Source organism: Callorhinchus milii, unplaced genomic scaffold (genome assembly GCF_018977255.1).
Source record: "Callorhinchus milii isolate IMCB2004 unplaced genomic scaffold, IMCB_Cmil_1.0 Scaffold2, whole genome shotgun sequence".
Taxonomy (NCBI): Eukaryota; Metazoa; Chordata; class Chondrichthyes; order Chimaeriformes; family Callorhinchidae; genus Callorhinchus; species Callorhinchus milii.
Window position 1 is genome coordinate 70598269 of NW_024704743.1, and position 9491 is coordinate 70607759.

The following is a 9491-nucleotide window of genomic DNA, read 5'->3' on the forward strand; positions in this document are numbered from 1 at the left end:
TAGCATTTTCTTGATGAATTGCTTTTGTAACATCATACTCTGTAGACAGATGAGAAATCATTTTAGATTTGAATAGATAAAACCTTTAGCCTTGTTGATTTTCAGAGTTTGCTGAAAAACCTTTAAAGAGAGATGGTTAGGACCGTCAAAGGAATTTGTTGTTGTCAAAATTCTTTTACATCACTAATCAACTGTGTGTTTGATGGATTCTTTCAAATGATAAATGTTTCTTGACTCTACCTACTGGCTCTTCAGCAAGATCATTGCAGCATTCAGCTGGTTGCAATTTGTTGCAACTTATACATCAGTAATACTAAAGTGTTCTTATGATTGTTGCTACATATGTGGGTGATCAGTGTACAAAGCAGAGGTTGATGAGTAGAAATTGATAGGTATTTACAAGAAGAACAAGGCTAAGTATACAAGTTAAGATGTTAGAATCACAGCCATGTTATTCATCCAAAAATACATTTCGAATTTCCATTTTCTGTAGAAAACATAGCAAATTAACATAGATTTACATAGAGGGAACAGCACGGAAACAGGCTATTCTGCCCAAACAGTCCACGCTGGTGATAATATTCCACATGAGTCTCCAAACACTCCTTGCGTCCTCCCTTACGCTTCTATTCTCGTCCCCCTCATATCTGGATACATCTAAATAGCCATATGTCAATATAGCTGGTGAAATTGCTTTTGAGTAGTAGTTAGTTCAAAGTGATGCATTTACTGAGTTGCTCCATTTAAATAGTCCCTAGATCTTTTAATATTCAAATATTTCTCCTGAAGTGTTTAGGAATTGCACAAATGTAAAGGAAATAAACCAGGACAACCCCCACCCCACACATACACAGAATGGCTCACATCCTGCTCCTACTCAGTGGGTGCAAATCAATTTAAGACCTGATCTAAAATAGTTCCGTTAAGGATTAGTCTGAATCGAGTCCTCCATTTAGAGCTGTTTCAGTAGTCTGGTTGTTGAGCCAAGCTGGTTCGCAGTATTCCAGGCCACTGATGATGACAGACCAGCCAGCTTGGATTGTCAACAGAATGGAGAGGGGAGGATCAGTCGCTGGAGATCATGGATTCTTCCTGTTCACCTTCTGTTAACCCTGCAGCCAAAGCCCTAATGGGTCCTCGCTGGATAGACAGTGAGAAGCTTACCAGGCAGCATGTTCCATATGCGGTTAAAGCTGGTTGAACTCCAGCAGTACCCTAACACACAATCTTGGGTCCCTAGATTTTGGGTCTTGCCAACGTGTCTCTAATACTCTCTAGGATTAGGTAAACATGGCGCATTCGTTAAGGGAGAGTGTGCATTTCATAGAACCCTAGAGAATTTTACACACAGGTCTTTCAGCCCATTGCATTTGTTGACTCTTTTAAAGAGCAATCCTTTCAGTCCCATTTAGCTGCTCTTTCCCCATAGCCCTGTAATTTACTCCCTTTTAGATATCTATCTAATTGCCAATTGAAAGCTAATATAATTGGAGTCCTGTAGCTCAGTATTTAGAGCAATCACCTCTTAAGCGAGAGACCTGGGTTTGATTCCCAGCAGGGCAAAACCTTGGGCCAGTTTCCTTACTCCATATGCCTAATAATAATCCTCAAGAAAAAAACCCAATAATAAATGGGTCACTTCAATCCACGACTGTTTGTGGGACACTGCTGTGCACAATTTGGCTGCCGTATTTCGCCCACAAATATACAGTCAATTCACTTTACAGTATATTCTGTGAAGTGCTTTGAGATGTCGAGAAGATGTGAAAAGCACTATATCAAATGCAAATATTATTATTATTATTATCAAATGCAAGGATTATTATTATATTATCTATGGATTCTGCCTCAACCATCATTCCTGGCCTATCCCAAACTCTCGGTGAAAAAAAATTCTAACTTTCCCATTTGCTCGTTTGCTAACTATCTTTACTAAATTGATGCGCTTTAATCACTCACTAACTGACCAGTGGAAATAATTTCTCCCCATTAACTATTAAATCACCTCATTATTCTAAAGACCTTTATCAGATCATCCCTTACCTTTCTTTGTTCCAAAGGAGAAAGTCCCAGTTCCTCCAGTTCCTGCTCATATGCCAAATCACTCATTCATATCATCCTAGTAAATTTCCTCTTCACTTCCTCTATTTCCCTGTTGTCTTTCTAAGAATTCAAGATCCTCATCCTCACCTCCAAGGCCATTCACGGCTTTGCTTTCTCCTACCTCTCCAACCTACTATCCCCCTACCTACCTGCCCGTACCCTCCGTTCCTCTGGCTCCGGGCTGCTCCCCATCCCCCGCCCTAACCGCCCTACCATCGCTGCCGGGCCTTCAGCCCCTCAGCCCCTAGGCTCTGGAACTCCATCCCCCAGTGCCTTCGCCTCGCCTCCTCCCTTTCCTCCTTCAAGGCTGATCTCAAGACCTTTCTCTTCGATCGTGCCTTCAGCTCTCCTCTCGACTCTCTACCCTCTCCTCGCTCCTTCCCTTCCCTCCCCTCACCCTGACCATTTCACCCCTGCTTGGGTCCCGACACAACTGTCCAGCGCCTTGGGACGTCCTCCCGACGTGAAAGGCGCTCTATAAATGAAATCTTGTTGTTGTTTAAGGACGGATGACAGAAACTGAACATGATATTCTAACTCAGATCTAACTATCAAATGATATAAGTTTAGCATTTCCTCTTTGGTTTTATATTCTTTAACTCTTTTTATAAAATCCATTCCAGACACAGGGAAATTTCCGTATGTAGGTGGAACCCTTAGTTTGGTTGGGATATTCTGAAGTGTGGTGACGGATTTCTGTACCAGTCTTGAGAGATGACTCAAATAGGTGTATACGATTTTAAATGGGATTGAAATATTAAATCCAGATCAATAATTTAGGATACACCAAAGATAATAATTGAAGACTCTAAAAGGTGTATTAGACATGTGTCATTGTGTAAGTCAGTTTAAGACTTCAGGCAGTGAAATTAGGAGTGTGACATCTAGAACAGTCTCTTGTTCAATATCTTTCTCTAAGAGAAATCCATTTTGAACTAAAAATTTCACAGCTGGAAATGTAGAGAAACAATGAAACTTTAAAGAAGGAGCTTGTTCCAGGGTATACCTGAGGCATGAAGGCGAACAAAAGTGCTCAATGGCTTACCATTGAGTGTTTTGTTTAAAATATGTGATGCACACAGTATTATATTATTACTATATTGATTTTACTTTGCTCTCTCTGGAAATTGTCAATCAGTTTGAATATTATGTAAACTGAGATGAAAGTTAGAAATTAAGCAAGACCCGCTACGGCTATAGTGGGAGCTGGTTTACATTTCTGGTTTTGTGTATTTTTGGCAAGCTTCATATTCCAGAATTATAAGTAAGTGTTATCAGTGGCAGCATGTAGCACAGTGATTATAAGCGCTCACTTTTCATTTCAGCTTCTTCCTGGCCTTGTCACTGTAAAAATAGACTCCTATTTACAGTGGCAATGTTTCCATTAAGGAGACAGAAACTTTTTAAAGTTTATGCTGTGCCAGCTTGTTAAAGAAAAGAGGCTGGAATAGTTCTGGTGACTGGATGAGGTGGGAAAGTACTTCTAGTCTTTCACCCGAATCAGTTATGCAAAATAAGACCACTGGATAACAAAAATGAAACTCTACCTGATAATGGTCTGTCATTTCATAGAAGCAATGCTGTATAAAAGTACTGATCTCTGGAATATGCGTGACTGGCTAATGTGGTTTGGCAGTAAGCACGTCCTTATGGATATTACCCCAGGTGACTTGGCCAAATAACTGTTTGAGGGACATTGGTGTGCACGTGCTGGCTGCTGTGTTCACCTATAAAATACACAAAGTCACTACTCTTCACAGTATATCTTTTGAAGCACTTTGAGACGTCCTCTCGTCATGGAATGGTCGATATCAAATGGAAAGATTATTATTATTATATTCCCAAACAATTTCACATGGGTTTACAACAGCTTGTACTTTTATAGCACTTTTCATGCCCCAACAACAACAACAACTTGCATTTGATTTGGTACCCTTCACGCAGGGTAGCATCTCGGAGCACTGAACAGTGGCGGAGCCAATGCCAGCCCGAGCTGGGGGAGAGGTGAAGGTGACCGTAAGCACAATCAAAGAGGAAGGTCCAAATTTTAGGAGCGTAGTAGCTGAAAGCATGGCTGCTGATGATGGAGCGGAGAGGATGAGAGGCAAGCAGAAGACCAGACCCAGACGAGCACTATGTAAATGCAAGTTGTTGTTGCTGTTACTTATACTTCCTTCCCATGAACTCCACCCCTCTAGGTGGAGCCCTGTAGCTCAGTGGTTATAGCACTCCCTTCGCAAGCGAAAGACCTGGGTTTGATTCCCATCAGGGTGAAACGTAAGGCAAGTTTCCTTACTCCACACACCTTTGCTTGGCTGGCTCCAGCTTCCTATATGTCCCTCAACAGCTCCGCTCCACCATTGGTGGCTGTGCTTTCAGCCACTACACCCCAAAACTCTGGAACTCTCTCCCTCAATCCCTCCGCCTTGCCCCCTCACACCCCAAATTCATATCTCGCCTAAAGACCTTTCTTTTTGATTGTGCTCATGGTCACCAACCCCCTCCTGGCTCGTTGTCAGACTCCACCTCTGTCAAGCGCTCTGGGACGCTACCCCACGTGAAGGGCGAGATATAAATGCAAGTTTTTTTTTCATAGATTCATAGAATGTTACGGCACAGAAGGAGGCCATTCGGCCCATTGAGTCTGTGCGGCTCTTTGACAGAGCAAGTCACTTTCACTAACCCCAGAATTATCACTAGCATTCTCCCGATAACGCTGCAAACCCGTCCTCCCCAGATACCTATCCAGTTCTCTCTTAAAAGCTGTTATCGAATCAGACTTCACTACCCTTTCAGGCAGATCATTCCAAATTCGAACAACTTGCTGAGTGAAAAAATTTCTTCTAACCTCCCCTCTGCTTCTTTTGGTAGATATCCTAAGACTGTGACCACGGATCACAGGCACACCTACCAGCGGAAACAGCTTTGCCTTATCTAGCCTGTCAAAACCTTTCATGATCTTGAAGACGGTCCCCGCGTAACCTTCTCTGCTCTAATGAGAAAAGTCCTAACTTCTCCAGCCTGTCCTCATAGCTAAGGTTCCCCATTCCTGGTATCATTCTCGTAAATCTCCTCTGCACCCTTTCCAGTGCCTTAATGTTCTTTCTGAAGTAAGGTGCCCAGAACTGGACGCAGTACTCCAGCTGAGGCCTAACCAGTGTTTTGTATAGATTAACCATAACCTCCTTACTCTTATACTCTATGCCCCTACTAATAAAGCTCAGTACACCAAATGCCTTTTTTACTGCCTTATCTACCTGCCCCGCTACCTTTAATGATTCGCTTACTTGAACACCCAGATCTCTCTGTACGTTCACCCCCCTTAAGATTGAGCTACCAAGTCTATGTTGCCTCCTATCATTTTTCCTATCTAAGTGTATTACCTCACACTTATCCAAATTGAAATCCATCTGCCATATGTCAGCCCATTCCACCATTCTGTGTATGTCTGCTTGCAGTTGGTTACAGTCCTCCTCACTATTTACTACCCGACCTATCTTTGTATCATCTGCAAACTTGGAAATAGTGCTCTCTATGCCCAAGTTCAGATCATTAATATATATTAGAAAGACCAGTGGTCCCAATACCAATCCCTGGCGGACACCGCTGCACACCTCCTCCATTTCGAGAAACACCCATTAACCACCACCCTCTGCTTTCTGTCACTCAGCCAGTTCTTAATCCAAACTGCCACTGTCCCCTTAATACTGTGGGCCTCTAATTTTTGTATTAATCTCTTATGTGGTACTGTGTCAAAAGCCTTTCTGAAATCCACGTAAATAACGTCCACCGCATTTCCCTCATCAACCCTCGCAGTCACCTCTTCAAAAAATTCTATTAAATTTGTTAGGCAAGATTTGCCTTTAACAAGTCAATGTTGGCTGTCTCTAATTACCTCATGTTCCTCTAAGTAGAGATTTGTTCTGTCTGTTGTTGTTTCCAGTTGGAAAATTTCTGTTTTCATGCAATAAAATGAAATGTACATTTATACAGAGCCTTTCGGGTCAACAACAACAACAAGATTGCATTTATAGAGCGCCTTTCACGTTGGGAGGACGTCCCAAGGCGCTGGACAGTTGGGTCGTGAGGAAGTCTCAAAGGGTTTGACACAGCTGGATGGGCATCTGAGCTGGAGGGGGTGGGCAGGGGAGGTGATGGGGTGGGGGTGAGGATTGATTCTTAAAAACAGTAATATACTTTGGTTTATTAACCTGCCAGCACTTATTGTCTAGACTCAGATTGGGATGATGCACACATTTCACAGATTCTAGTATTCCACCCATCCAGTTGAGTTGAAATGAACAAAAAAATCTAGCTTTCAGAATAAAATGACATTCAGCCTGAAGATATTGGAGTAAAACAGCAAAATAATTTAAAATAGAAAAAAATGCACACTTGAATCAGTTCCTTTTATAGCACAGAGGAGGCAAGATTTGGAAAAAAAAATGTAATCACTTTTTTTCTTTATACAGGTCTAATTATTCATGAGGAGCAATCATTTGTACTGTGATGCTGTTCTAGTAAACAACTTTCTGCATCTGATGTGCTCCTTGATATAAATACATTTTACAGTATATCCTATGAAGCGCTTTGAGACGTCTTGACAATGTGATAATGCACTATATCAAATGCAAGGAATATTATATTATGATAATAATCATACTCTGAAAATTAGATGTTTCGACTGTGATACGTATGACTTAGATTTGAATAATCCTGCAATTGGAGAAAAAGAGAAAACATTGGCCACTTTATTTAAGTATTTTCTTGAGAATGTTTATTAGGAGCCAAGAGAACGTTGAACTGAAATTGACTGCCACGAATGACTGCAAAACTGCACAGATGCAACATCTGACAATAAACCCTATGAAATGCTTTGAGATGTTTCATTGTGATACAATGCCATATCAAATGCACCCACCCATAGACTGAGAAAGTGAAATAACCCTTGAGTACCAGATTAGACATTAACCTTTTACATTATATTCCCTGCAAAATAACCAAAAATCTAAACTTTATTTCATTATTTTCAGCAATTTTCTTTTTTGTTCACCTTCACTTCTTAATGTGACTCATCCAAACTTTGACTATGTTTTCCTTCTAAGTTACAATTCTGTCTGGATGATGCAATTTATCCAATACCTTCCATAGAGTCTTAGCAATAAGTTTTAAGAACATAAGAATTTGCTAGGTGAAAGAAGACTAAGGCCCATCTAGTTCGTTTTCCACCATCCTGGCAGTCGCTTGACAAATCGTGACCCAAAACTATATATTGTATCCCAAGATATTATTTTCCAGCAAAAATCTATCGAATTTGTTCTTGAAACAAACAGCACTTTCTGTTTCCACTGTCTCCCTTGGGAGCCTGTTCAATAAGTGTAGTACTTGCTCACCAAAGTAGTGTTTCCACAGATTTGTTCTGAATTTCCCCCCTTTCAATCGCAGGCCATGTCCTCTGGTTCTACTGTTCAGTACAAGGTAAAACAGCTTATCATGGTCTATATTATCTATTCCTTTCAGAATCTTAAAGACTGTAATCATATCACCCCTTCTGACATGAAAGGTATTATATAAATGTAAATTCTATTGTATTGTATATCATAATATTTATACCAGGAATTACAAATAACTACTCCAAGTCACAAATCATCTTTAATTCATTTCAGTTCATTTACTTCATGGCTATTTGTGGGACATTGTTACAGCAAATTGCAAATTGGCTACAGCATTTGCCTACAGAAATCTTCAAGACATCCTCCTGACATGGAATGCACTATGAAATGTCAGGATTATGATTATTATTAATAATGGACATTACTGAGCATTACATTAATGTTACTGAGGGATATAAGGACATATACTGATAGAGATAATTAAATGCTGTGTGGTAAACTGTGTTCCTGAGCTTCTAGAGGATCAAAAGAGATCTGGAGAGATCAGAACAATGATCCAAGAAGAGAGAAACAGCAATGTGATGGAGGCAAACAGTATAACATGTGTGCAGTAGCTAGGAGGAAAATCAGGAAACAACAATGTTATGGCAAACATATGTATTTTCTTCTGGTCCATGAATTCTGCCTGCAGACTCTCTCAGATGCAAATGAAAAATCCTGACAACTGGCAATGCTCCAAATAAAGCGTTCGCCCATTGTGCCACTACGAATAATGAGAGAAATATGTTATCAATGCATCATGATAAAGATTAGTAATGATATCAATATATCACTGCAAAGTAAGTTGAGAAATATGTTTTCAATCATTGTCACGATAAACCAGACTTGGGTCAATTTACAAATCACAGCAAAATCTACAACACTGCAATACCACCTTCTAATGTGATAATTGTTCCCACAGCAACATTAATTGAAATGTTAACAACGACTGTTTAAATCTACAATATTACCACAACAATGGAATAATTCTGGCATTAACATTTTTTAGGATATCACAAAGAAAGCACATATATCCCAGGGAGGATTTGCTGTAATTGGGAATCAAATCTGTATGGGGAAGGTCCTGCGGATTGCAAATGCCTTTGACAACAGGCACCCAACCAATTAGGGCGGATTCATGGGGGAAAAGCACAAGTAGATAGATGCACACAAAAAAGAGTGCTAACATGAGAAGTGGCAATTATAAATATCTTATGTCAACCAATCATTCTAGTTTGCAAACATCTCTCGAAAAAAGCAGGGTCAAAAGTTGAAAATCGATCAATACAGACAAAAAACAAGAGCAAAACTGAACACCAAATTGGGAATGAAGCTGATTATCAATTCTTGTTTACTGCACGATCCAAACTGTCACACTAAAATAACAGTTGCTCTTTTTTTAACCAAATAGAACACAAGCAATGACATAGCGCTTCTTGAAAGGAATTTATCTTTAAAATGGCGGCCAGACATGTATCAGTAAAGAGATATTCACAAAATGTTCACTGGCAAAAAATCTGAGGCTGGCAGACTGCAGATTCTGACTGATTCCGAGGAAGAACATTGCTTCTGAAGTGGTACTTGGCCCATGAATATCATGCCTGCACAGTGTTGGATAGAGGTTGTTGTTGGCAGCCATGAGCAGATACTCACCATGAGTAGCCAATGTAGGGGACTTAAAATACAAGGCAGATAAATTCAGGCCAGCAGCAGTCTGTCCCTGTTCTCCGAAACTCCTGGCCACATAACTTTGGATGCCCTTCAAAGAAATTGTCCAAATCACTCCAAAGCCTGAAGCTCATCACTACAGGAGTGAGGCGGGGGTGGGGGGTTGGGTATAGTCATCTTTCCACCATTCTTCTAAGTAGGAGTGGGTATTCAGACCATTGTACTCATTATCCTGTTCTCTGGAATTTCATCCCGAACCCTGTTTTCTCCCTCCCCACCTATAAAGCC